Here is a 26546-nt window from a genome sequence, read left to right on the forward strand (position 1 = left end):
CAAAAAGTTGGATGTGCCAAAAAGTGTGGATCTTACAGACTACGTCAACCTGGATTGTGATCTGCTAGTGCAAAAAGAAATCACTGATAATGAAATTGTAGCAGATATTGAGTGATATACAATAAATCCATGTGAAGATGAGGTGGAAGAGGAAGATGTGCCTCTAAGGCCCGGTTGTATAAAACATTTGATCTGAGTTTAACAAGGAAAAATGGCTGCCAGTCAAGTTGAACTTCGATTTTCCGTTGTATAAATGCTAATCTAAGATCATCTCGTCTCGATCAAAGTTCAGATTTGACTGGCGAATATTCGTCAGTTAATCTCCTCGAACCTAGATCATTATCATTCATATTAAACATTGAACCAGCCCTGAAGACTTGAGAAGTGTTTCCTTGTATCGTATCTGCGTAAGAATACCGCACCTTAATAATATCGAGATGAGTTATAAATATCTTGAATGCTAGTAGTTAAATAATATTGCTAAAGATCGCTCGATTTTTTCAGAAGTGAGGTTATGTGAATATCATATAAACAATAGCCTACTGCCATACCAACATGTTGTTGTTACTTAGTTTTATGATACTGCTTCAATAATGAATTATTTTAAATTATGTTTCAAGTTTACAAAACAAAGTAACTGTAATATATATATATTTCTTTAGCAGGGATGTCAGATTATTCCGATTTTTTATCTGATGAAGAAGATTACATGTTATAAATTTCATATTAAAGCCCGTATTGTCAAAGTATTAACTTGTGAAAATTTAGATTTACTAATTCCACCTTTACTATACTGTAATTGTCTTTATTACAAAGACTACATTAAATTACACTCGTGAAACATCCACATAATTTTATTTGCATAGCCACTTACGAAGTTTTATAATTGACAATTCGTTGTTTTGAACAACAGTTTTAACATATGATTTTAATTGCACTTCATGCTTCATATCATGTTCACACCGCACCATTTTAACATTGAAGATTGAGAAGACGCCATCACGCCGCGTCACAGTACACAAAGACTTTGCATTTACTTATTTTAATGTGTCCTCGCCTTATTTTTAATGTTATGTATTTGTGACTGAAGATGTCCTATAAGAGGACGAAACATGTTTCACGAGTGTAATTTAATGTAGTCTTTGTAATAAAGACAATTACAGTATTGTAAAGGTGGAATTATAAAATCTAAATTTTCACAATTTGATGAAGAAGAGTTAATTTTACGATGAGCTCCTCGCGTCTTTCGGTACAGACAGAATCCGATGATTGAAATGAGTGATCAAATGTTCAAAATGAGATTTTGTTTCTCGAAAGATGTTGAGGAACGATTGGAACTGAAGTTAAGGGACACACTACAAAAACCTAATCAAAGAAATTATCCCCTGTCACCCATGTGTATGTTTTATGCTACAAGAAGTTTTCAAATGGTTGTTGGAGATCTCTTTAAATTGACAAGTCAACGGCTTTCTCTTTCAACTTTGATGTCACCATATTGGTTCTTTTATTTTCTATTATATGTTTGTACCTCGATAGTACAATATCCACCAGATCGTCCTTTTATTTCGGTGTGAAATTCGCAGAACGCTCCTTTGAATTTCCTTCCATGTTTACTTCGCGAGATTTCAATATTTCTTCTTCTTCTCCTTCTTCGACAGTCACGGCAGTTCCGTATTTCATTTGTTTACAGTCACGGCCAGGTCAATCCCGCCATGTATGTATTATCCAAAGGGCCGAGCTATTTCGTATTTCATTTGTTTTGCGGTGTTGCCACGTCCACTTTCTTGAACTCCGATTACATTTGAACTACACATGTGTAAACCGAGTTCAGTTTTATACAACGCGATGAAGTCGTAATCTCAGTTCATTTTCAGGACTAAGTTCTTAATTGATCTCCAGTCAGATGTCTTTATACAACTGGGCCTTAGTGTTCAACAGAGTCTGACTCTTTTACAGGCAACAAATATGGCACATTCAGGAAGTCTTCAAGATTTTCTTCTCTCACCAAGTGATATGCCAGAATGTGTCTTGAATTCATGTGCAGTGATTGCTGACCATCTTGAATGTTATTTTGTGTCTAGGAATGTTCAGAAGAATATCACAGATATGTTAAAAATTTACAGAAAACCTCTTGCAATTACGGTATATCATTACTCATTGCACAAATATCCTATCCTATTAAATAATACGCAGTACGCTTTTTAAATTAATATTTGTGCTGAAGTAATGTAGATCCTGCAATATTTATAACAGGTGAGTTTTTAAGAACCAACTTATTTCAGTATAACAAAATTTCACTATAACAAATTAATTCCTGAGGTCCTGAAAATGTTATACTGGTATTTTACCGTAACATGCGGCGACCGTAATGCACAGTGTAGCTTGGGGATGTGGTTTTACAAACCATGCTGGGACAGACAACCCTTCATCAAGATATGATGGACAGCCACCACCACGTTTTACTCAACGACAGCAATCCTACCCCTATATTTTGCCCTGGACATTGACCTTCGGCAGTGGACGTAACTGTCTATCTGTTTTCCTGCAATTGCTGCCAACCTCTCTTGGGAAACACTATACTCCCTGTGACCTGATCATCTTCCTGTTGACATTTCAAGGATAGGCATGCCTTACCTACAACTTTCAACCCTACCACAAAATGGAATACCAAACAAGCAACTTAAGATTGCCTTCAACAGGTAAATAGACTATGATCTTCGTACAGCAACTCTCCCAACTGATCCACTTAAAAATAATGAAAGTATATTACTATTAATGCGTTTTATGTTAGCATTCCAGTGAAACAATCAATCTGCTCTTCAAAACATACCCCTACACTGCCGTAGGGCACAGAATGCTCTTGAATGATTGCAAGAAGAAAATTTGCTTTTATGCAATATCAAAGTCTTTCTAGCTGGGAAAATTATTCTACCTATGAACATATCAACACACAAGTCAAACGATTTTTAAAAGAAAATAAAATGGTATCTGGCCAGCAAAGAAATTAACAGAGAAACCCCACTTACTACAGCCTGGACAGTTGTCACTGTCTGAGCCACAATAGCCCTATCCCCCATCTGGAATCTCAATCATTTCCTGCTTTGGGCATTTATATACCTGGAACTTCAAATGGCATTAAAATGTAATAACAACACAGCCCCTGGCAAAGACTATATCCAGTACTCAATGTTAACACATCCCCCAATCAGCGTATGAGCTATTATTGGATATTTTTAACAATAAATGGACATGTGAAGTATTACCACTGGACTGGATTACTTAAACTGTCATCCCTATTCTGAAGGCTGGAAAGGATCCTAGTGATCGTTCTTCTTACAGAGCAACTGCTCTTTCCTTGTGTGTGGTAAAGACTCTGAAAAGGATGGTGAAAACATGGCTCAAATGGTGGTTGGAAAATCATCAGTTGCTTCGTCAGTCACAGTACAGCTTCCACCATGCAAAAGGAACTTTGGACCATCCCAAAATATCCACTAATATCATAGAACTTGCTTTTGCAATTAATGGATAACTTACAGCTCTCTCAGTGGGCATTAGCTCTGCTTATGGTAACGTCAATATACCAGTTCTCTTCAGTTAGCTCCAAGCATTACATATCCCTCCAGCTTTTATATATGGTCTTCAGACATCGTTACCTGAATGACATATATTACCAGATGGACACAGTCATTTGCATCGTCTTTGCCTTTTAAGTAGTTATGGACAGAAGAACGCCCAACTGTTTGGAGAAAACAGTTTTCCAGTGGAAAACGAACGAACTGTTTTTAAAAGTTACACCAGTTTTTCCTTCAATACGAGTCCAACGTTTGTCTTTCACTGTTCGCTAGTGAGTAGACACTGATGTAACCTTGAATGGAACCTATCCGCGCTTTCGGAGCTATTCAGCTGAAATCTGTAATGTTCAGTAGTTAACAACTCCCATTCCCTCGCTGTCAAATCAACTGTTTGTCTCGTATTTAGCAGGTAGTGATGCAAGAGCTGTTTGGAAAAGCAGTTTTTAGCCAAACAGTTCTTCAACGTTTTCGCTTATTGCTGGCTGTTGGCGGGTGATACACCAGTGTTCTCAAAACAGTTTTAAAATGGAACGGTATTAAGTTTGCCGAGTGCTGAAGGAAGAGAGTTGTTTTATAGCGAGGTATGGAATTATTTCACGAAAAGTGAAAATGATCAGGCGCTTTGCACCATTTGCAAGCAACTTATTTCTTACAAGTCAACTATTACTACTTTGAAAGGACATTTGCTAAGAAAACGTATAGCAATATCACTGAACTAACGTCTTATAGCGTTAAGGAAATACCGTCAGTGCAAAAACGATCAAGTAGGCCTACAGATGATACAGAGGAACCTAGTACTAGCACTAGCAGGCCTGATAGCAAAGCTTCGACGGGTAATTCATGTGTCGCGCCTAAAAGACAAAGATTAATTAGGCCGTTCATCACCAAAAATGTTTCATCTGCCCAAAAGAAATTAACTGATCATGACTTACTTGATTTATTTATTTTACATTATCAGCCCTTTAGTATTGTTTGAGGATAGAGGGTTTTCTTAACTTATGAAATGGATCCCTGGCTATGAATAATTACCTGGTAGAAAGACTATTTCCAATGTGATGATTCCAGCACTCTATCATCAACAGTTTTCTTTAATAAGAGACAAAGTGAGCAATGAAGCAGAGTGTGTGTGCATAACAACCGTTTTGTGGACATCGTTAGTTGCAGAGAGTTAGACTGCCGTAAGAGCGCATTGCATTAAGGAGTTTTCCTTCAAAACCGTTTTACTGAAATGTTCTATTTTTCCTGGAAGCCATATGTCTGTTGTGTTAGCAAACGAAATTAAGTGCATACTAACCGATTGGAAGCTGAATGACAAAGTGAATTTTTCCATTTCTGATAACGCTAGTAATATAACAAACGCGTTTGAGGAAATTTGAAGTGGGAACACTATGGCTGTTTTGCTCATAAATTGAATTTGATTGTCCAGGGTGCTCTTCAAGAAATGCAAGTCACCATTGAGAAAAAAAAAAGTCAGCTACTTCAGGAGAAGTGCACTAGCAAGACCCTGCGGCACTAGATAACGTCAAAAAGAGGGTGCGTAATGTAGTAGTGGACCTAATAGAGAGGAACGCCCAGACCAGCGAGAAGCAGAACAGTGGCATTCCGTCCTCACTTCCATCTATAACTGGTTTGTTTCAGCCCTCTTGTCCAATAAGTGCTTGGGGCATTTTCAACGACTTTATTGTAGATAAACGTCCTCCAACCAGCCCTCTGTCACAAGCCATCAAGGAACTGGATTTGTATTTGAAAGATGACATTTTATCTCGTGTAAATGAAGCAAGTGAATCTAATTGTCCCTTAGACTGGTGGAAAAATCACCAACAATTTCACACAAATGTTCATAAGAAAGTGCAATATAGTGGCCACTTCAGTGCTGTATGAAAGACTTTCTTCCCGAACTGGACTGATTGTTAATGAAAGGAGAACAAGGATATCATCAAGAAAGGTCGAAATGTTGATGTTCTTCAATGTAAATACGAAAAATTTATGCTTGAGTATTTTTTCATAACCAGTATCATGCAAACAAAATAATAAAGGGTAGCACAGTGATCACATCAGTGCCATGCTGAAGACTTATTTTCCCAAACTGGATTAGTAATTAATGCCAAGAACTAAGCTCACACAAAAAAAGGTAGAAACATTAGTGTTCCTTACTGTAAATATAAATAATTAATTTTGAAGTGTTTTCCCAATATTGGGCATCTTATGAATACCCTCTTTTTTTGTGTGTGTCTTATCAATGAAATTCTGTAACTGCTATTTCTTACAGTAGTTCTTGTTGAACAATAACCTTATAGTGTTATATGAAGAGCATGGATGCTGTATAATCATGCTACTACTATAGATACTTCAATAATAACAGACTGGTTAACAACTCCGGGTTTGTGATACCGTATTGATGAACAGACCACAGCGATCACGAAACGCTAATGTCAGTTAATTGCCTAATGATAAATACATGTCTTTGAAGCTTCTATTTTAATTAAAGACTATATCCTTCGCTTAAAAGAGTGGAGTCTTCATGTATCTTATCGTTCTTCCTGTATCCTTCAGACAGGTATTTTGTTAGCCATCAGCCTGTGCTGTCTGTCTAGACATTATGAAATAAATTACAGCGAAAGGTGGTGAAAGATCTCCTTTCCTATCTCACAGCCTCCTTATGCGTGTGACTCGCTCATCTTTCACCGAGACCTGTTATGAACAAATGACCTGTTGTTTTCAAACTGTTCGGGAAAATAGTTGTTTTTAACAAACAAACAGCACGTTGGCATTTTCCTAAAAGAGCAGAAATGGCCACCACTACTTTTAAGTAAAGGACATCCACAGGGTGCTGTGCTCAGCCCGATTCTGTACATACTTTATACCGCTGATCATGAGCATCTGTTTAGTTCCACAGCTCACATTTTACAATATGCTGATGACGTGTGTATCAACACACATCTTCCAGCTTCGATGTCTCATCTCTTTGCTTACAACATGTGGCTAATGATCTGGCAAAATGGTTGCATAATAATGGACTTAAATTGTCTCCAGTGAAATCAACGGTGGTTATATTTACTTGGAAGAGGACTCTGCCTTAGCTTTTTTTTTTTTTTTTTGCTAGTTGCTTTATGTCGCACTGACACAGATAGGTCTTATGGCGACAGTGGGATAGGAAAGGACTAGGAATGGGAAGGAAGCAGCCGTGGTTCTAATTAAGGTACAGCCCCAGCATTTGCCTGGTGTGAAAATGTGAAACCACGGAAAACTATCTCCAGGGCTGCCGACAGTGGGACACAAACCCACTATCTCCCGGATGCAAGCTCACAGCTGCGCGCTCCTAGCCGCAAGGCCAACTCGTCCGGTGCCTTAGTTACTGGACATTCATTTAGGGCCATCCACATTCCTAGTGAAACCATCATTACACCTTTTGGGTCTGCACAATGATAGTCGGCAAACTTGGGAGTTGTCATATTGCACATGTTCTTCCAAAAACTGAACAGGCGATTAATATTCTCCATTTTGTGACCCGTACCTGGTAGGGAGAGGATCCTGTTGCACAACTGATTCTGTATCACTCTGTCATCGACTATGGGAGCTTTTTTTTGGTATGGGAATGCTCCTGCACATGTCACACAGAAACTCAACATTATACAACTTCAGGCAATCCGTAGCTGTTTGAGTGCCGTGTGATCCACGCCAACAAATGTGCTCCTAGTAGAAGCAAGTGAAATATCTTAGCAACTACACTGAGATATGCTCGGCAAGAAATTTCTGTTACATTGTTTGGTTATATCACAACATCCCCTTCTTTCTGGGCAGCAACAATTGGCCGATATCCATGAGAGAAATGGATGACGCTCGTGATACCAGTCACAACTTCTGTTATGCCGTTACAACAAACTGAAAACTATTTTCCTATTAACTCTCTAACCATGAAGCATGCCCAGTTTTGATGTCATCTTTCAGCATTCCACAAATAGTTTGCCTGTATGCTATCTACCTAGCTACCTCAACAGAGAGACTCATTCATAGAACTATATTCCAGCTCTGATTCTCTCCATGCGGCCTACAATATATCTACACAGACGGTTCCATCGGTGTGATATGCATATTACTGCCAACAGTTGGGATAATGTGATAAGTTCAAATTACCACAAGAAACCTCTTTATATAAAGAAGAAACTTTTGCTATCCATGCTGCACTTCGATTTTGTCAATACAAGCAACTCTGCTCTCATTATGGACTCATGAAGTATTGTGCAAAAATTACAAAATCTTCATTGGGATCTCCAAATGCATGATTACTTGTATGACATTGTGGGCTGTGCACTAAATATTTACTCTTCAGGTTGCTCAATAGCATTTCTTCGGGTTAAAGGCGTTGTGGAATTTTAGGCAATGAAAAGGATTTTATTCCCACCATTCAACAACAAATTTATTGCACATGCTCTACAGAATGTTGAACATCTCAGCTTCACAAAGGTACAGCTTATGCCTTGGTACAACCCAACATCCCCTAAAATCTACAGTTTTCTAAAATTCATTAATCAAGAGACTAGCTGCTTCACTCAATCGAATGAGATTAAATCATGGTTCACACCATACACATCTTTATCGTGCGCTGCCGATGTCAGTATGCAGAGGACAGCAATCTCAAACAGGTCCTATTTAAAAACATGAAGCTTCTATGATGCTGCTCGATACAATTTTCTGAAATCTGAATTGCAACATCTAGTGTCGTTCCTGACCAATGCCAAAATTCATCGATTATGATTCTAGATGTTTCACTCATTCGAATGAGGTTAAATCATGGTTCATACCATGCACATCTTTATCGTACAGAAGTTTTAGATTCACTGCGTTGTTGATGTCACTATCTGGAGGACATTAATCTCAAACAGGACCCATTTGAATATGTAGTTTCTATGATGCTGTTCGATACCATTTTTTAAAAAATCTGAATTGCAACATCTAGTGCCATTCCTGACCAATTCTACATTAGTATTACAAGGACAAAACAATTTAGTACTTAATGCTGTGATGAATTTCCTGAAGACCGTTGATGTGAGAATGTGACTTTTTGTTCACCACATTGTTACCAGCAGGTGGTTTATGCTCGCTCTCTCCCTCCTCCAAAAATTGAGATACAATTTTACTTGTCATGTATATGTTTAAAGAAGGTAAATTTTAACTTTATTAAAAAAGCTTTGTGCTGACAACTCCTAATCTTCTTATTTTGCTGTTGTTGTTGCTTTTACGGCCTCATTGGATCACTTCAGTCAATCATTTTCTGTTCATATTTCTTTCTGAATTGCTCAGTAACTTTTCATTTGTTCTGATCTTTTCTATTGTTCCTCATTCATAAATACCCTTTTCATTGTACATCGTCTGTCTATTTTCGGCTTAAATCTTTTGCAAATTGCCCAGAGTTATTTCTAGTTCCTCTGTAATTTCCTTAATCCATCCTACTTGTTGCTTTAGCTTCCAGAGTTGCTCTATAATTTTTCTTTGTAATCTGGTTTCTGGTCTCCTCATAATGTGATCAAGAAAAGAGATCCTTAGCTTCCGTATAATATCTCTGATGGGCTCCAGTTCCCTATACATCATTTCATTTGGCGTCTGCCTCCATAGCGTAATGGTTAGTGTTATTAGTTGCTGCCGTCCTCGGGGGCCCAGGTTCGATTCCCGGTACTGTCCGAAATTTAAGAATGGCAGGAGAGCTGGTATGTGGTTGAAATGGTACATGCAGCTCACCTCAATTTGGGATGTGCCTGAAAAGAGCACACCCCCTCGGGATGGGGACACAAGTTTTTACTTCATTTGGCACTATTCACCATTATCCATCTTTTTGATATTTTTTATTTATGTATGTACTAGCTATTATTCTCCTATTTCTAGGATTTTGTCGATTCTGTTTCTCTGAGTGACTTTAAAGAGTGATTTAACAATCTGTGAGAAAACAGAACTAATAAGGGTCGGCCAGTCAATAAAACTATTTTACACAATTAGTATCGGAAGATTTCCAATTTAATTCATTTCATTATTGTACACGTTTCAGGAAAATGATCATTTCTCTTCTTCAGCAATAACAGAAAGGAAAAAAATCCCAGTCAAAATCTCCAAGGAGATGCTTACATAAGACCTTACCATAAAATATCCAATATAAAACACACACATTAAAATCTAAATTTAAAAAAATAAATACAAAAGCATACATTAAAATCTACAATTCTGTTTAATGTCATTATCAATACTTAAGCCGGCATCTTCCAATAATTAAGTCCTCATGGAGTGATCGTCTTTTCTTTTCTTTTTGCGGCCTTCTCGCAGAGGACATAGTTGGGGCAGAGTTACGTACTAAGATGTGACAAGCCCCCACGTTGGAGCCGCAAAGCAGCCTTAGGCCTCTAGTTTCCTGTGTGCAAATACTATTGGTCTGTGCTGGTTAGAGTAGGGTGCAGAATACCATTGGTCTGGATTGGTTGTCAATAGGAATGCAAGTTCGTACTTCAGGAATACACAATGGTGAATGTTGCTTTCTATTTGGTTTTAAAAGTAAATGTACTTCTGGGGGCGGGGCGGTGCGTTCTCTTCTAAAAGCATTTCCAAGTCAAAATCATAACTATGCGTGACAACTGAGTGTCAAGTGGGCTCAATAGGCACATGGCATGCCATGGTTTTTTTCTATTATAGCCGAAGAGAAATGACCATTTTCTCGAAACATGTCATCATCATCATCATCATCTGCAGTTTCCAGCTGTTGGCCGGGTCTGCTTGGAACATAAGCCTCTCCATCTCCTCTTGTCTTCCCACCACTTCTCCCTAGTCACTCTTGCCCAGTCCTCTCCTCTTCTTTGTACACACTCTTCCACTCCTTTTATCCACCTGTCTCTTGGCCGTTTACCTGTTATCTCTATTTCGTGCATCTCCCTCGGTATCCTTTTCTCTGTCATTCTCTTCATGTGCCCTCACCATCTAAGTCTGGATGCTTCTATCCTATTCTGTAGTGGCTCTTCTTTTACTATATCTCGAAACTTCTCATTTCTCATCTTATCCCATCTTGTCACTCCTACCCTGCTTCTCAGAAATTTCATTTCACTTGCCTGTGTTCTATTCATGGCTCTCTGCCTCATTACCAAAGTCTCAACTGCATACGTCAGAATAGGTATATAGTAGTACATCATCCTGTATATCACCCTTTTGCTTCTCTGAGGAACATCCTTGCTCCAAACCAGGCTTCTGAAACTTTCCAGGAATGCTCCTGCTTGTCTTCTACGCTCGATTATTTCCTCATCATTTCTTCCACTTTCCTCTATGATACTTCCTAAATACTTGAAACTCTCTACCTTCCTAAGCTGTTCCCCTCCAAGCATTATCCCTCTCGTAGGTCTCTCCTTCTTTCTACTTGTGATCACTATCTCGCTCTTTTGGGCATTAAATTTCATTCCATATTGTTCCACCTCATCTACCCAAGCATCTAACTGTTCCTGGACATCCTCCTCCTTTTCTCCCCAGACTAACAGGTCATCTGCAAACATCATCACTTTCATTTTTCCTTCTCCAATTTTCCTTGCCACTTTTGTCATTATCTCATCCATTGTTACTACGAAGAGCAAAGGTGACAGATCACTTCCTTGTTTTAATCCACATTTTTGCTCAAACCAGCCTCTTCCCTCTCCTCCTATTTTCACACAACTGACACCCCAATTGTACACCTCCTTCACTCTTTCTACAGTTTGTTCCTCGACACTTTTTTTTCTGTAAGGCTTCCCATACCTTGTTTCTACACACACGGTCATAAGCTTTCTCAAAGTCCACGAAGGCCATCACTAGATCCTTACCCCATTCATAATGACACTCTTGTAGCTGCCTTACTGTGAATATAAGGTCTACTGTGGACCTTCCTGATCTGAAACCATACTGCTCTTTTAACTTTTCTTCCATCCTCTTTCTGATTCTATTCTCCAGAATCTTCTCAAACACCTTTGTACAGCGGCATATCAATGCGACTCCTCTATAGTTCTTAAAATCTTTTCTATTCCGTTTCTTGAAAATGGGTATGATTACCCCCTTCTTCCAATCTTCAGGGGTCTTCCTTTCCTTCCATACTAACTTTCAACACACGATAAAGCCACTGTTTCCCTAACCTCTCCTGCTGCCTTCACCATCTCACTTCATCTAACTCTGGGACTTTCCCTCCTTTTATCTTGTCCAGTGCAAGCTCCCCTTTTGCCTACATTGCCTTTTTTCTTCTTCCATATTTCTTACTTCCTCCCTGCTTCTACTTTCCACCTCAGTTCATCCTTCTGGTTTTAGTAAATCTTCAAAATACTCCCTCCAGATTCCTTTGAGTTTCTCCATTTCCTGTTCTTCATTTTCATTTTTGTCTATCATTACAACATCTTCCCTCTTGCCTTTCCTCTCAATCTTGACCATTCCATACAGTACTTTTTTATTTCCTTTGCTATCCTTTTCCATCATGTTTGTCCACTTTTCCATCCATTTTTTCTTCTCCTCTGTTACAACCTTTTTAGGTTCTTCCTTTTTCGTCTTATATTCTTGTCTTGTCTCCATTGTCCTCTGTTAAAACCACACTCTGAAAGCTTTATTCTTCTGCCTAACTGCCGCTTTGACTCTGTCAATCCACCATGGGGTCTTCTTGCATCTTTTCCTGGCACTAGTTCTCCCACAAACTTCCTCTGCAGTTTTTACTGCTGTCCTCTTGAAGCTTTCCCATTCCTCCTCTCCTGTCTTTGTATTATCTGTTGGTACATTCAATCTTATTTTTTCCTGGTATTCTTCCTTGGTTTCCCTTTTCCTTCAGTTTCCATATTTTGATATGTCTTTCTTGCTTCTCTGTTCTCTTCCTTTCCATCATTGTTCTCAGTTTCATTACCAGTAGTCTGTGGTCACTATCTAGGGCCTCTGATGGTATTATGCTTACATATATAACATTCCTCTTCATTTCCCAGTCGTAGATCTTATCTTATGGCTTTCTCTCTTTTTGAACCACGAGTTCCTGACCATCATCCCATTTCTTTTGCACAAATCCAGTAGTCTTTCTCCTTCCTTATTCCTATTCCACCATCCTTCCGCTCTAAGCACGTTCTCATAACCCTTCCTTTCCATGCCTACATGGGCATTTAAGTCCCCCATTACCACGTTATTTTGTCCATTCAATTGTCTCTCCAATTCTTCCTCAAAGTCATCTTTATCTTGTTGCATGCATCCTGTTTGCGGAGCATACACTTGTACAATTTCCCAGGATTTTCCTTTTGACTGTTATTTTGACTTTTATCAACCTGTCACTTATCCCTTTTACTTCCTCCTTCAATCCATCTCTTACTACCACTCCTACTCCATTTCGCTTTCCCTCACAATTTCCTATCCAGTACAACCAAAAACCATTCCGCAGCTCTCTCCTACCCTCACCCCTCCACTTAGTCTCTGCCTAGTACATCCAGTTTTCTTCTTTCCATCATGTCTACAACCTCTTCTACTTTTCCGGTCAATGTTTGTATATACAGTGGGCCAATTCGTAATCCTGTTCCTCGCCACGGTCGTCGTCTGTTGCATCCGTCCCACTTATCGTTCCTTGTTTCCTTGAAAGCGAGTTAATAACCATCACCGGCTTGCTAGGCCTGTCATGACTTCACCAGAGCCCCGTTAGCCGCCATCTTTTTCAGGACTCCTGTAGGGCCTTCACAACTACCGTAGCTGTCTCGGTGCACAGGAGCAAGGACATATTTGTTTGGTTCAGACAAGTGTCATTTTGTTTTTAACTTTGACAAATATGGTACCAGCTGAAACTGAAGAACTTGACGGTTAAAAATGGCTCGCATGGTCGGATGAGATTAAGAGAAGAAATTCCGATCTATATGAAAGGTCTTAGAACTATAGCAGTGTAGATAAGGATTTAAGGAAAGGAGAAGTTTACAAGAACAGAGCAGACAGCATTTTAAATTTTAGTATAGTATATAGTGACTAACTTAATAGGTTTTTTCATTTTATGATTTGAAAATTATTCTATTTTTAAAGTTTTTACTAAATGACACTACCAGTAAGTGTAAGTGAACAGTTTCGACACAAAATATATATTTTAATGATTTCAAGATTTATGTATAATTTGTTTTGTTGATGACTGTATTGTACAAATGTGTCAAGTCCAAGGATTTTGTCTGATGTTTTTGCATCGCTGAGGAAGAGAGCAGTTGAGCTCTCGAAACATGTACGGTAGATAATTATAATAAAAGTACTGACAAGGCGGAAAAGTGTTTCATAGAAACTGAATATAAGTCAATACGGACTAGACTGAACCATTATGGTTAGAATAATCAATTCCCCTATGAGGTAGGGTACGAGGTGAGATGAATCTGCCGCGGTGGGTTTTTATCATAAGATGCCCTTTCCGATGTCAACCTCATCAGAGGAGTTAAGGAGATGAAATTAATGATGTGATACATGATAGTAGGAAGTGACTGTGAAACCCGGTGCTGGCATATAGACTACTCCTGTCGAATAGCCCCAAGGGATCTGCTCAAGGCTTAATGTCACCATCCGGCGGACGAATCACCATCAACAGCATCATATACTCTCACTCCATACGAGCACTGCCGAGAGGTTTGGAATTGAAAATCCAGGCTTTTGGCACACAATCTAGTGATTAGAAATTGTATTCCACCACCTCCCCTAACCTAATGCCAACATTCTGATGGTGACATTTTTTCGACCAACAGGACTCGAACCAGCTAACTACGGTGTCAGACCGTATAGACTTCAATGCCTTAACGATCATGGCCACCAGGTGGGCTTAAATCAATTGCATACCTGCCAATTTTCGAAAAGCGAAATCCGGAAGATCCTTAAGCGGAAAATTTTAAACAACACGTGCATGCGTAACAGTCTTGAGACATAATGAAAAAGGATGGCAAGGGGGTGGATTATAAACAATACTAATACAAGTCAAATACAGTAAAACCTCGATGCATCGCCCCCCGGAACTGTTGTTTTCCCGTATTTAGTGTGGAATTTATTCGGTCCCAAAAAATGTTCCATATAAACCAATGTTAAATTTTCCCGCATCTATCATTTCTCTATCATTTTATCGCAGCGATCGTCGAAAAATTATTGAATTTAGAGGGATTCCTCAATACTCTTAGCATATAATAGCGGCAACCTGTTACGCGAGAACGTACGAGCGATTTGGAGTTGCTAGTCTTGAACAAGGATCTTGTATGCTGGAGTGCTGTGCGCAGGTTATTCTCGTGCAACCTCACTACGAGCCGCCTGGTGCCAACGCTTCCCCTTGACCCACTAACCAACCCTTAAAAGTATTCTTATTTACAAGAATTGAAACTTAGACAGCATAAAACTCAAATTTGCCACCATTTTCTGTGTTGGTATAGGCTGGCTAGGGCTGCCAACTTCGTTGAAAAAAAAAAAAAAAAAAAAAAAAAAAAAAAAAAAAAAAAAAAAAAGCGAAAATCGCGCAGTGTGCCAGATTTGTTTTAATTACTCACAGGGTGGTTAATCGCATTGTACCTTGTGGAGTGTGTGGGATGCTAGAGGCCTGTTGACAGTTTTGTTGCCCTCTGCCCAATAGTCTTGTTACAAGCTGGACCTAACTAAGCCAGACTAATAATCTTTTCTCATAGCCTAGTCTTGTTATTAGTTCCTAAGTTGGCAAGTTCGCACAAGCCGATGTGACATAATTTGAGATGCGCAGCATTGAATTTCTAACCCTATTACATCGTCTGAGCCGAGCTATGGGCAGGGAGTGTAGATTACTCCCTCGCTGCGGGAGCCGCGGCGTGTTTGTTATCTAACCTATCGTTTGCAAAGGGTCTTCGGAATCTTTTACTAGATACAGGTTATCGCCGTAATATCCACACATATCTTTAATTTGCAATAAGAGAACTGACCTTAAAGGTTTGCAATTATTACGAAACGTGTAAAGAAAAGTGAAGCGAAACGGCGTAAAAGTCACGAGTTTTATTTTCATCGCGTAGGCCTATATCATGGTTGCAATATTTTGATACTATTATGTATAGTATGAGCTAAATGGTTAGCATGTGCTGGCCTTTGGCTCAAGGGGTCTCGATTGGGTCGAGGATTTTAACTTTCTTTGGTTAATTCCATCAGTTTGGGGGCAATCTGTTCAGTGAATTAACATTAAAATTCATCTTAGGTAGGGCCGCATTTTCATATGCACATGGATCGCCTATCAGGCGATAACTCGAAAGACCAGCACCTAGCTCCGGAGGCAACGCGTCATTATTGTTGTTCTTATAATAATAATAATAATAATAATAATAATAATAATAATAATATTTATATAACGAAAAATGTCCCAATACAGTACCCGTATTTTATTATTTTGCTTTCTTCCTATTTTTTATATTGCCCGCATTTATAGTTTTCCCACATCCGTCATTTTCCCCCTGCCCCCTGAAAAACGATGCATCGAAGTTTTACTGTATATGTTATGATCACCCCTGAAATTAAATAAATGTTACATCTTGATGAGTGCTCATCTGTTTTCACTTCTAACACTGGGAACACTTTCCATGGTCGTATATAAAAAAAAAATTAAGCAGAATATGCCTCACAAAAAGACTGATAATATCGTTCCTTAGTAAATCATTACGAACACCCCTAAAAATACTAAATCACTTAGACATTCGTCACACAATTCTACGAGTTTTAGAACTACAGCCAATGTGTGTGTGTGTGTCTCACACACACACACACACACACACACACACACACACACACACACACACACACACACACACACACACACACACACACACACACACACACACACACACACACACACACACACACACACACACACACACACACACACACACACACACACACACACACACACACACACACACACACACACACACACACACACACACACACACACACACACACACACACACACACACACACACACACACACACACACACACACACACACACACACACACACACACACACACACACACACACACACACACACACACACACACACACACACACACACACACACACAAAAAAAAAAACCCTTTCGGCTGCTACGAAGCACGACGCAGTTACTAAAGTTGTTTTATATGAATTCACAGTCTGCTATTTTTCACGGATTTCTTTTCTTCAAAACTGCAGCCTGCTACTTGTTTCGGAACATCTCATTGAATGAAGTAGCAGTTGAGGTCGAACAGGTGACAAAAGCACGGTGATAATCGATAATGTGATTATCAATACATTTACCAATCAAATTTCAAACAATGCATCTCGTATTACCAGCTACTATCGAAAGTCAAACAAATCTGATTTGACGGCAAAAAGCAAAACCAGTGCGGATATTCAAAATCCGTACAATAACGTTGTTCATCCGTACAACCAAAAAACACCTTAAAATCCATACATTATACGAAAAACTTAGCAGGAATGCAATTGTATTGACTGGTGGACCCTTATTAGCCCTATTTTCTCACAGGTTGTTAAATCGTTAGTAGTCAATACAGAGCTAACAGGAACTGAAAATGGTTAAGTTCATTAATCCTTTCTTTCTTGCCAGGCAGGTCCTCTTTCCCAGCTGTATGTTATAATTTCTCCTACGTACAGACTGGGAAAGGGTAGCGCTGATACGGATTCAGAATTATTTGATAGGATAATCAGCTATGTGGGAAATGACATGGAAAGAAATGTGATTGTAGCGGGAGATCTGAATTTACTAAATGTCAATTGGGAAGGAAATGAAACGACAGGAAGCATGACTAACAAATGGCAAAAAAGCTAATATGGGAAGGACAGGCTGACTCAGAAAGTGATGGAACCAACTAGAGGGAAAAATATCCTGGATGTGGTGCTGGTAAAACCAGATGAGCTCTATAGAGAAACCGAAGTAATAGATGGCATTAGTGATCATGAAGCTGTTTTTGTCATAGTTAAAAATAAATGTGTTAGAAAGGAAGGTCTTAAAAGTAGGACTATTAGGCAGTACCATATAGCTAATAAAGCAGGCATGTGGCAGTTTTTATAAAGTAACTGTGATCGGTGGAAAATGGTAAATAAAAATGTAAACAGACTCTGGGATGGGTTTAAAGAAATTGTTGAGGAATGCGAAAACAGGTTTGTACCTTTAAGGGAGGTAAGGAATGGTAAAGATCCACCTTATTATAATAGAGAAATAAAGAGACTAAGAAGGAGGTGCAGACTGGAAAGAAATAGAGTTAGCAATGGCTGTGGAAGTAAGGAGAAATTGAAGGAACTTACTAGGAAATTGAATCTAGCAAAGAAGGCAGCTAAGGATAACATGATGGCAAGCATAATTGGCAGTCATACAAATTTTAGTGATAAATGGAAGGGTATGTATAGGTATTTTAAGGCAGAAACAGGTTCCAAGAAGGACATTCTAGGAATAATTAATGAACAAGGGGAGTGTGTATGTGAGGATCTTCAAAAGGCAGAAGTATTCAGTCAGCAGTATGTAAAGATTGTTGGTTTCAAGGATAATGTTCAGATAGAGGAGGAGACTAATGCTAAAGAAATATTAAAATTTACATATGATAACAATGACATTTACAATAAGATACAAAAGTTGAAAACTAGAAAAGCAGCTGGAATTGATCAGATTTCTGGGGATATACTAAAGACAATGGGTTGGGATATAGTACTATATCTGAAGTACTTATTTGATTATTGTTTGGTCGAAGGAGCTATACCAAATGAATGGAGAGTTGCTATAGTAGCCCCTGTGTATAAAGGAAAGGGTGATAGACATAAAGCTGAAAATTACAGGCCAGTAAGTTTGACATGCATTGCATGTAAGCGTTGGGAAGGCATTCTCCGCTACGGGAATCTCAGAAAGACTGTCTTTGTGGTTTTCCTACCTGAAGTCATCAGGAATGTAGTGTTAAAAGCAATGTTATATAAAATAGTCAATCAAATTAATAAACCGCACATTTTCTCACTTTTAAGAAACAGTACTACGGTGCCGATCTAACAGTCCAAAGTTCCAGTGCTGCAATGACCAGACCGCAGACAACCGTGAACACTTCTTTGCCGTTATTCCGTTAAATATGCACACTGCTCATTCCAATCAGTGCCTCAGAGTAGGAATCGAATAGCTCGAATGCTATGCTGAACCAGTTTGTTACGTATCAGTAGTATCAAAAATTTATCTAACTCCCCAGCTACTTCCCGCCAATTTTCAGGCAGGCTGTTATACTCGGTACGACCGGGTGAGTTAGCTGTGCGGTTAGGGGCGCATAGCTGAGAGCTTGGATCCGGGAGGTAGTGGGTTCGAACTCCACTGTCGACAGCCCAGAAAATGGTTTTCCGTTGTCTCCAATTTTCACACCAGGAAAATGCTGGGGCTATAACGTAATTAACGTAGGGGTTGCTTCCTTCCCACTCCTAGCTCTTTCGTATCCTATCATCGCCATGATCCTATCTGTGTCGGTGCGACATAGAGCAAATATTTTTTTAAAAACTTGGTATACAGCAGTAATCTCATCTATCGGAGATGAATGGTAACAGAGACACAAAGCAAATCACAACAAACAATTGTCAGAGTAATGTTATTGTTGATCAATGTTATGAACCTTCTGTGTTATAGGCCTTCACATTCAGTTCTTTTGACTCTGTAATATAAGGCCGTCTTATAAAATTAATTATAGTGTAGACTGTAGTTCCTTATTCCCCGACTTTACATACCGATTTTCATTAAATTCCGTTTACCCATTTTCTCGTGACGGCGCTGATATGATCTTAGCAACAAAAATCCATATTCATGAATATCTCCGTTATCATAGCCGGTACGGTCAAAATGTATGACATAAATGATCGAAAATTTAATACTATGTAACTTTATTTATATAGTAATTGTCAATAAGACCACTAATAACAAAATATTCGAGAATTAAATATTGGGCCTTACCCTAAACTACCATTTCGCTTAGCGTGAATAAAGTTATTTATGGCCTAGATTGTAGCGCCTTTTTCCCCGACTTTGTGTACCGATTTTATTTACGATGGGACAACTAATAAATATTTGAGAATTAAATTTTAGGCCTTCGCCTAAACTACCATTTCTCTCAGCGCGAGTAAGATTATTTATGGCGTGGATTGTAGCGACTTATTCGCCGACTTTGCATACCTATTTTAATTAAGATGGGACCACTAATAACATAAATATTTGTGAATAAAATTTTAGGCCTTCCCCTAAACTACCATTTCTTTCAGGAGTGAATAAGATTATTTATAGTTTATATTGTAGCAACTTATTTTAGAACTTTACATATTGGTTTTCATTAAGATAGAACACTAATAACAAACATTTGAGAATTACATTTTAGGCCTTCCCATAAACTACCATTTTTCTCAGCGTGGAAAAGATTATTTATGGCCTAGATTGTAGCGACCTTATTCCCGGACTTATCATACCGATTTCCATTAAATTCTCTTCAGCCGTTTTCTTGTGATGCGTGTACATACATACAGAAATTACGGAAAATTAAAAAATGCATTTCCTTGTTACTATGAACATGACTGACACAGAAATACAAATCCTTTTTAAATTTAGAGCAATGTACAGACAAATCTCTTATTTTATATATATATATATATATATATATATAGATTGTCAATAAGACCACGAATAATACAAATATTCGAGAATTAAATTTTGGGCCTTCCCCTAAACTACCATTTCGCTCAGCGTGAATAAAGTTATTTAGGGCCTAGATTGTAGAGACTTATTCCCCGACTTTGTATACCGATTTTATTTACGATGGGACAACTAATTACAAATATTGAAAACTATATTTTAGACCTTCCCCTAAACTACCATTTCTGTCAGCGTGAGTAAGATTATTTATGGCGTAGATTGTAGCGACTTATTGCATACCTATTTTAATTAAGATGCGACCACTAATAACATAAATATTTGCGAATAAAATTTTAGGCCTTCCCCTAAACTATCATTTCGTTCAGAGTGAATAAGATTATTTAGTTTATATTGTAGCGACTTATTTTAGAACTTTACATACCGGTTTTCATTAAGATACGACCACTAATAACAAAAATTTGAGAATTACATTTTACCCTATAAACTGAGGATAATTATGTCCACCTTTTCAATACAAATACAATGTGACAATACTAATTCAACGCAACATGAGAACCAAAAAAAGATCCTACAGCTTAAGAATAAGATTGAAGACACAAAAACCATCATCACCAAAGCAGACAAAGGAAACACCACTGTTATAATGGAAAAAACTGATTTATATAACAAAAAAAAAAATTTTTTTACAGACAGTTCTTTTACAATAGAAAAAGATCCAACTAAATCCATTCAAAAACAGCTAAAACAGATACTAAACAACATAACCTTCCTGTTGACTGCCAGGGAGAAAAACGAACTGATCAATATGAACCCTGGTCTCCCCACGGTCAAAGCCCAACAAAAAATCCATAAGGAAGGAGTACCGATACGTCCCATAGTAAATTTTAGACCGAGCCCTCTTTACAAGACAGCGCAATTTATACAACAATTTCTTAGAAAACACTATACTTTTCAAGCAAACAAATCCGTGATTAACACTCTAGAATTAGTTAAAAAACTAGACAACTTTAAAATGCAACCCCATTATACTATGCATTCATTTGATATCATCAACATGTATGCAAACATAAAACCAGAAAAAGTACTGCCAATTATTTTAAAAAACCTATGTACCCACAGCAAGCTCAGTCAATTAGAAATAGCAGATTTTATAACCATCCTTAAACTGTTAGTTAATAGCAATTACTTTACATTCGACAAAGTGATATACAAACAAGATGGGCTGGCCATGGGGTCACCAGCATCTGGCATTTTGGCTGATATATATCTGGATTTCCTTGAACATACTAGAATAGAAGATAAGAAATTTAATAACATTCTCTTGTGGGCCAGATTCGTTGATGATACGTTCATAGTTATGGACCAGCACATTTCAGATGCACCCACCACCCTGGTACACCTTAATAATATTGATCCAGATATTAAGTTTACAATAGAATCCGAGGATAACAGAGTCCTTAACTTCTTAGATTTGACCATCACTCGGCTCCCGCATTCCTTTAAATACAGGATCTATAGAAAACAAACACATACCGCCACAACCATTCATAATGACTCCATACACCCACCCAGCCAAAAGCGGGCAACCTATAATAGTATGATACACCGGGCTTTTAGTATTCCCATGTCAAAATCACACTTAAATAGAGAACTAAAAACAATCCGTAGCATTGCTGTCCATAACGGCTATAATCGTAGTTTCATAGAACAAATAATTTATAAGTTCAAGCACAGACCGAAATCAAATCTACAAAAAGAAATAACTAGATCAAAAGTCTACTCAACATTCACATATAATTAGAGGATTCGATCCCGGGATCCCGACCGCTTTTCAATCCCGTAGATTTTGGGATTATGTTTTTGGGATTATGTTTTTGGGATTGACATCATTTTTAAAAATTTGTAAAATAGACTGCGTGAAGCGAAATTCTCAGTGCATTATTTACGCGTCTTTTCGGTGTGTAAATGCCCGTTCTCGTTTAGCGCATGAGTTCATCCCCTATGTGCGTGAAAGTCTGACCACAACTGCGTGCATTGGTACATTGCCTCTCCCGTGTGAGTGAGATGAGCGAGTGCCTTCTTGAAATTTAGCGTCAAAAGGCGCTTTTAGCTTTGAATAATCCAGTGTAGTTGGAAGAGTCCGATTTCGAGGTCATCGATGAAATCATTAAAGTCTTGGCTCCAGTCAAATTAACTGTAGAAGCACTTTGTCGCACTGATGCGTATTTATTCACAACTGGTGCTGGCCTAAAGTTTCTTTTTAAGCAGTTAAATGACAAAAGCTCCGAGTTGGCTTCTAAATTCAAGATACATTTACAAAAGCGCATGAAAGATCGCCGAAGAAATGAGTTGAGTGGCGTGTTATGCTACCTCCAAAATCCTCATAGTGACAATGTGGCGTTGGCGTTCAAGTCTGAGCAAAGTCCTGAATAAAAAACACACTGTTTCTTTAATTGAGAGATTAAATGGTAAAAAAAGACGAAGAGAAAGAACAAAATATGCAAGTCGAGCCTACAAATACAGAAAAAAAGTGATTTGACGCTCAAAGAAGAACTTCAGCTGGAAATAGAAAACAGCATGAAAATTATGTCTCCTGAAGCATTAAATGTAAATGAATTTTTCAGAATTGTAAAGAAAGAAATGAAACTATACGAGTCTTCAAATTCTACTCAGAGCTATAACCTAGAGCAGGCTTACAAGTATTTACTAACGATTCCTCCAACTTCCATCGAAACTGAACGCGCTTTCTCAGCAATTGCATATAAGTGCAACAAATTGAGAAGCAGGTTTGGTGATGAGACACTGGACGCGTTGTAATTTCTCAGATCATACTTTTGCAATTCAAACTAGAATGTTGCTATTCAATTAGTTTTCTTTATATTTACGAGAAATGTGAAATGTGACTGGTTAACGTTATTCTTGAATAATTTTTGCTAAGAAACTTTTTACCTACTTATTATGTTGTTACATGAAAGTCGTCTATTTGGTCTATGTTCAGAGAGATTGTTGTTAATTTCTAAAGTTTATTTGCATAGTTTGTTACATAAGGGTTTTTTAACTTTATGCAAGTTTAAAGAGATCTCACTGATTCTTGGAAAACAATAATTTTAACATAGAGACTGAGTGATTTTAACTCTGGTTAGTCTGACTCTAAGTCTGATTAGTTATAGTGATTAGATTAACTAGGTGTATACCGTAAAATATGTTTATTTTGTCTAAATTTCGATTTTCTGATTAAACAGCTGAATTCTGTGAGAATATCTTGTTTTTTTTTTTTTTTTTTTTTTTTGTAACTTTCAGTCCCGGGATTATCCCGTGTACACCCTTACCAAGTGTAATCCCAAAATCCCGGGATTAGAAATAAGGGCCGGGATCAAATTCCCTCCATATAATCCTAACATATATAGAATTACAAAAATATTCAAGAAAAATATCAACATTTCTTTTAAAACCAACAACAGAAATCTTGACATATTTCATAATGCTAAACTAGTTAACGCACCAAACCCATATGATAAATCGGGCGTATACAGATTTCACTGTAACAGCTGTGATTGGACAAACAGGGAGATCGTTTAAGGTTAGGTATAATGAGCACTTCAACGCCATTAAATATAGGAGATTTTCAGCTATAGGACAACACATAAATGACTATAAACATAGTTTTCATGACATCAATCATGATATTGACGTAGAAATATTGGGAAAAGGACCCTTACTTGATATAACGGAACAATTTTTCATGTCATTGGACCAGTATTTTAACCCTAATTATAATCTGAATGAGGTATCCGAAAAACCCATGATATTGTTTGACACGCTCATTTCAGTGATCAACAATCTAAAAAGACCAATAAATCAACCAGTACACAAAATGGTGCGCAATATGCTCATCTACCATCCCCTCCGTAATCCACGCCCTCCCGACCAATAACCTCGCATTACCGCGATCCCCCTTCCCCTACATCACATGCTCCGCCCCTCTTCTAGTACTCGTTGTCTGTTATCTGCCTTTCCAGTAGACAGTTCCTCTCTGGCTTTATTCTCGACAATGTAGTGCTTGGGGTGAGTTTCTATTTAAATAGAAATAGTGCCTTCTTCTCAAACCTTGTTATTCTTATGCTAATATGTAATATATATATATCTTTCTCCTAGGTCTGTCTTGGATCAAGATATTTCTAGAACCTCAAAGTCCTTGACTGTAATGCTCCAAGAAATTCCGGTTCACCAGTCCACTCCTATTAAGTCGATCTATATTTTAAGAACTGCATATGAATATTGCTCAACAACATTATATAATGAAATAAGAATTACATTCTATTAAAACCCCAAAACAGAGTGAACCTGTAATCAATTCTAAAATGAACTGTTTTGCCCACTAAAAATCTTTACTGCAAGGGACCTCTATAATGGACAAATAATGTTTTAAAGTCTAAAATAATATCAGCCAAACTTATCACTTTACTCGATTTGTTGTTAAATAACCAAACTGCATTAACGCAAGACATTGAGTTACCAAAGTACTGTAACATATCTCTACACCTACTACAAATAGGTTACTGTTTCCAATTTGATAATAGGTGAACTCATTTTAATACATGTCAGTTTTAGGTATTTTTTACCAAAATGCACAACTGCCTTTAAACGCCTAGTAGTTATAAAAAAATTTCAAAGATTGAGAATTTTTTTTTTTAACTGGATGCTAAATCAGCATTTTGTAGTATTTAAAGAACCTGACAAAAGCTTTAACTTTAGTCAAAAACTGTATAGAAGTAATAAGTCATAATATGTTGCATATAATATGCTACCAATTTTAATCTAAAGTTTTAAGGAGTACACCAAAAATTTTTAATAGTTATGTAAGAATATGATCAATTTATATATATATATATATATTTATGTTGTATGTCATGTTAATATTGTACTTAAGCCTTGTCACAAGTTTCCTATGGCTGATGATGGCATACAAATAATGCCGAAACCGGTCCCAATTTTTTGAAAGGTAATAAATTCGTGACGTGTTAATGATGTCACATTGTATTTGTATTGAAAAGGTGGACATAATTATCCTCAATTTATAGTGTAAATCTAGATTCAATACGAACCAAAATGACGTTCTTAACTTTAAATATAATTACATTTTAGGCCTTCCCCTAAACTAGCATTTCTCTCAGCGTGAAAAAGATTATTTAAGGCCTAGATTGGAGCGACCTTTTCTCGGACTTTACATACCAATTTTCATTAAATTCCCTTCAGACGTTTTCTCGTGATGCGTGTTCATACAGACAGACAGACAGAAAATTAAAGGCATTTCCTTGTTACTATGGATATGTTTGATACAGAAATACCATCCTTTTTAAATTTTGAGTAATGCACAGACAAAACTCTTATTTTATATATATAGATAGATGTTTGTGAAATTAAGAACTGGCTCGAAAGAAGGCAGTTCGGTTTTAGGAAAGGTTATTCCACTGAAGCTCAACTTGTAAGATTCCAGCAAGATATAGCAGATATTTTGGATTCTGGAGGTCAAATGGACTGTATTGCGATTGACCTGGCTAAAGCATTTGATAGGGTGGATCATGGGAGACTACTGGTAAAAATGAGTCCAATTGGACTAGATAAGAGAGTGAGTGAATGGGTTGCTACATTTCTAGAAAACAGATCTCAGAGAATTAGAGTAGGCGAAGCTTTATCTGACCCCGTAATAATTAAAGGGAATTCCTTAGGGCAGTATTTTTGGACCTTTATGTTTTTATAAACATATGTGTAAAAGAAGTGGAATCAAAGGTAAGGCCTTTTGCAGATGATGTTATGATGTATAGAGTAATAAAGAAGTTACAAGATTGTGAGCAATTGCAACGTGGCCTGGATAATGTTGCGAGATGGACAGCAGGCAAAGGTATGTTGATAAACAGGGTTAAAAGTCAGGCTGTAATTTTCACAAATAGGAAAAGTCCTCCGAGGTTTAATTACTCCGTTGATGGAGTGAAAGTTCCTTTTGGGGATCATTGTATCTAGGTGTTAATATAAGGAAAGATCTTCATTGGGGTAATCACATAAGTGGGATTGTAAATAAAGGGTACAGATCTCTGCACATGGTTATGAGGGTGTTTAGGGGTTGTAGTAAGGATGTAAAGGAGAGGGCATATAAGTCTCTGGCAAGACCCCAACTAGATTATGTTTCCAGTGTATGGGACCCTCACCAGGATTACCTGATTCAAGAACTGGAAAAAATCCAAAGAAAAGCAGCTCGATTTGTTCTGGGTGGTTTCCGACAAAAGAGTAGCGTTACAAAAATGTTGCAAAGTTTGGGCTGGAAAGAATTGGGAGAAAGAAGAAGAGCTGCT

The 26546-nt window shown here is 37.7% G+C and overlaps 1 protein-coding gene across 2 annotated transcripts in view; it reads right to left on the minus strand.

Moving 5' to 3' along the window:
* simj (simjang) overlaps nt 1–26546 on the minus strand; it is a 164023-nt gene that overhangs the window by 47697 nt on the left and 89780 nt on the right. The window lies entirely within an intron of this gene.

This window comes from Anabrus simplex, chromosome 4 (assembly GCF_040414725.1).
Source record: "Anabrus simplex isolate iqAnaSimp1 chromosome 4, ASM4041472v1, whole genome shotgun sequence".
In the NCBI taxonomy this organism is placed as follows: domain Eukaryota; kingdom Metazoa; phylum Arthropoda; class Insecta; order Orthoptera; family Tettigoniidae; genus Anabrus; species Anabrus simplex.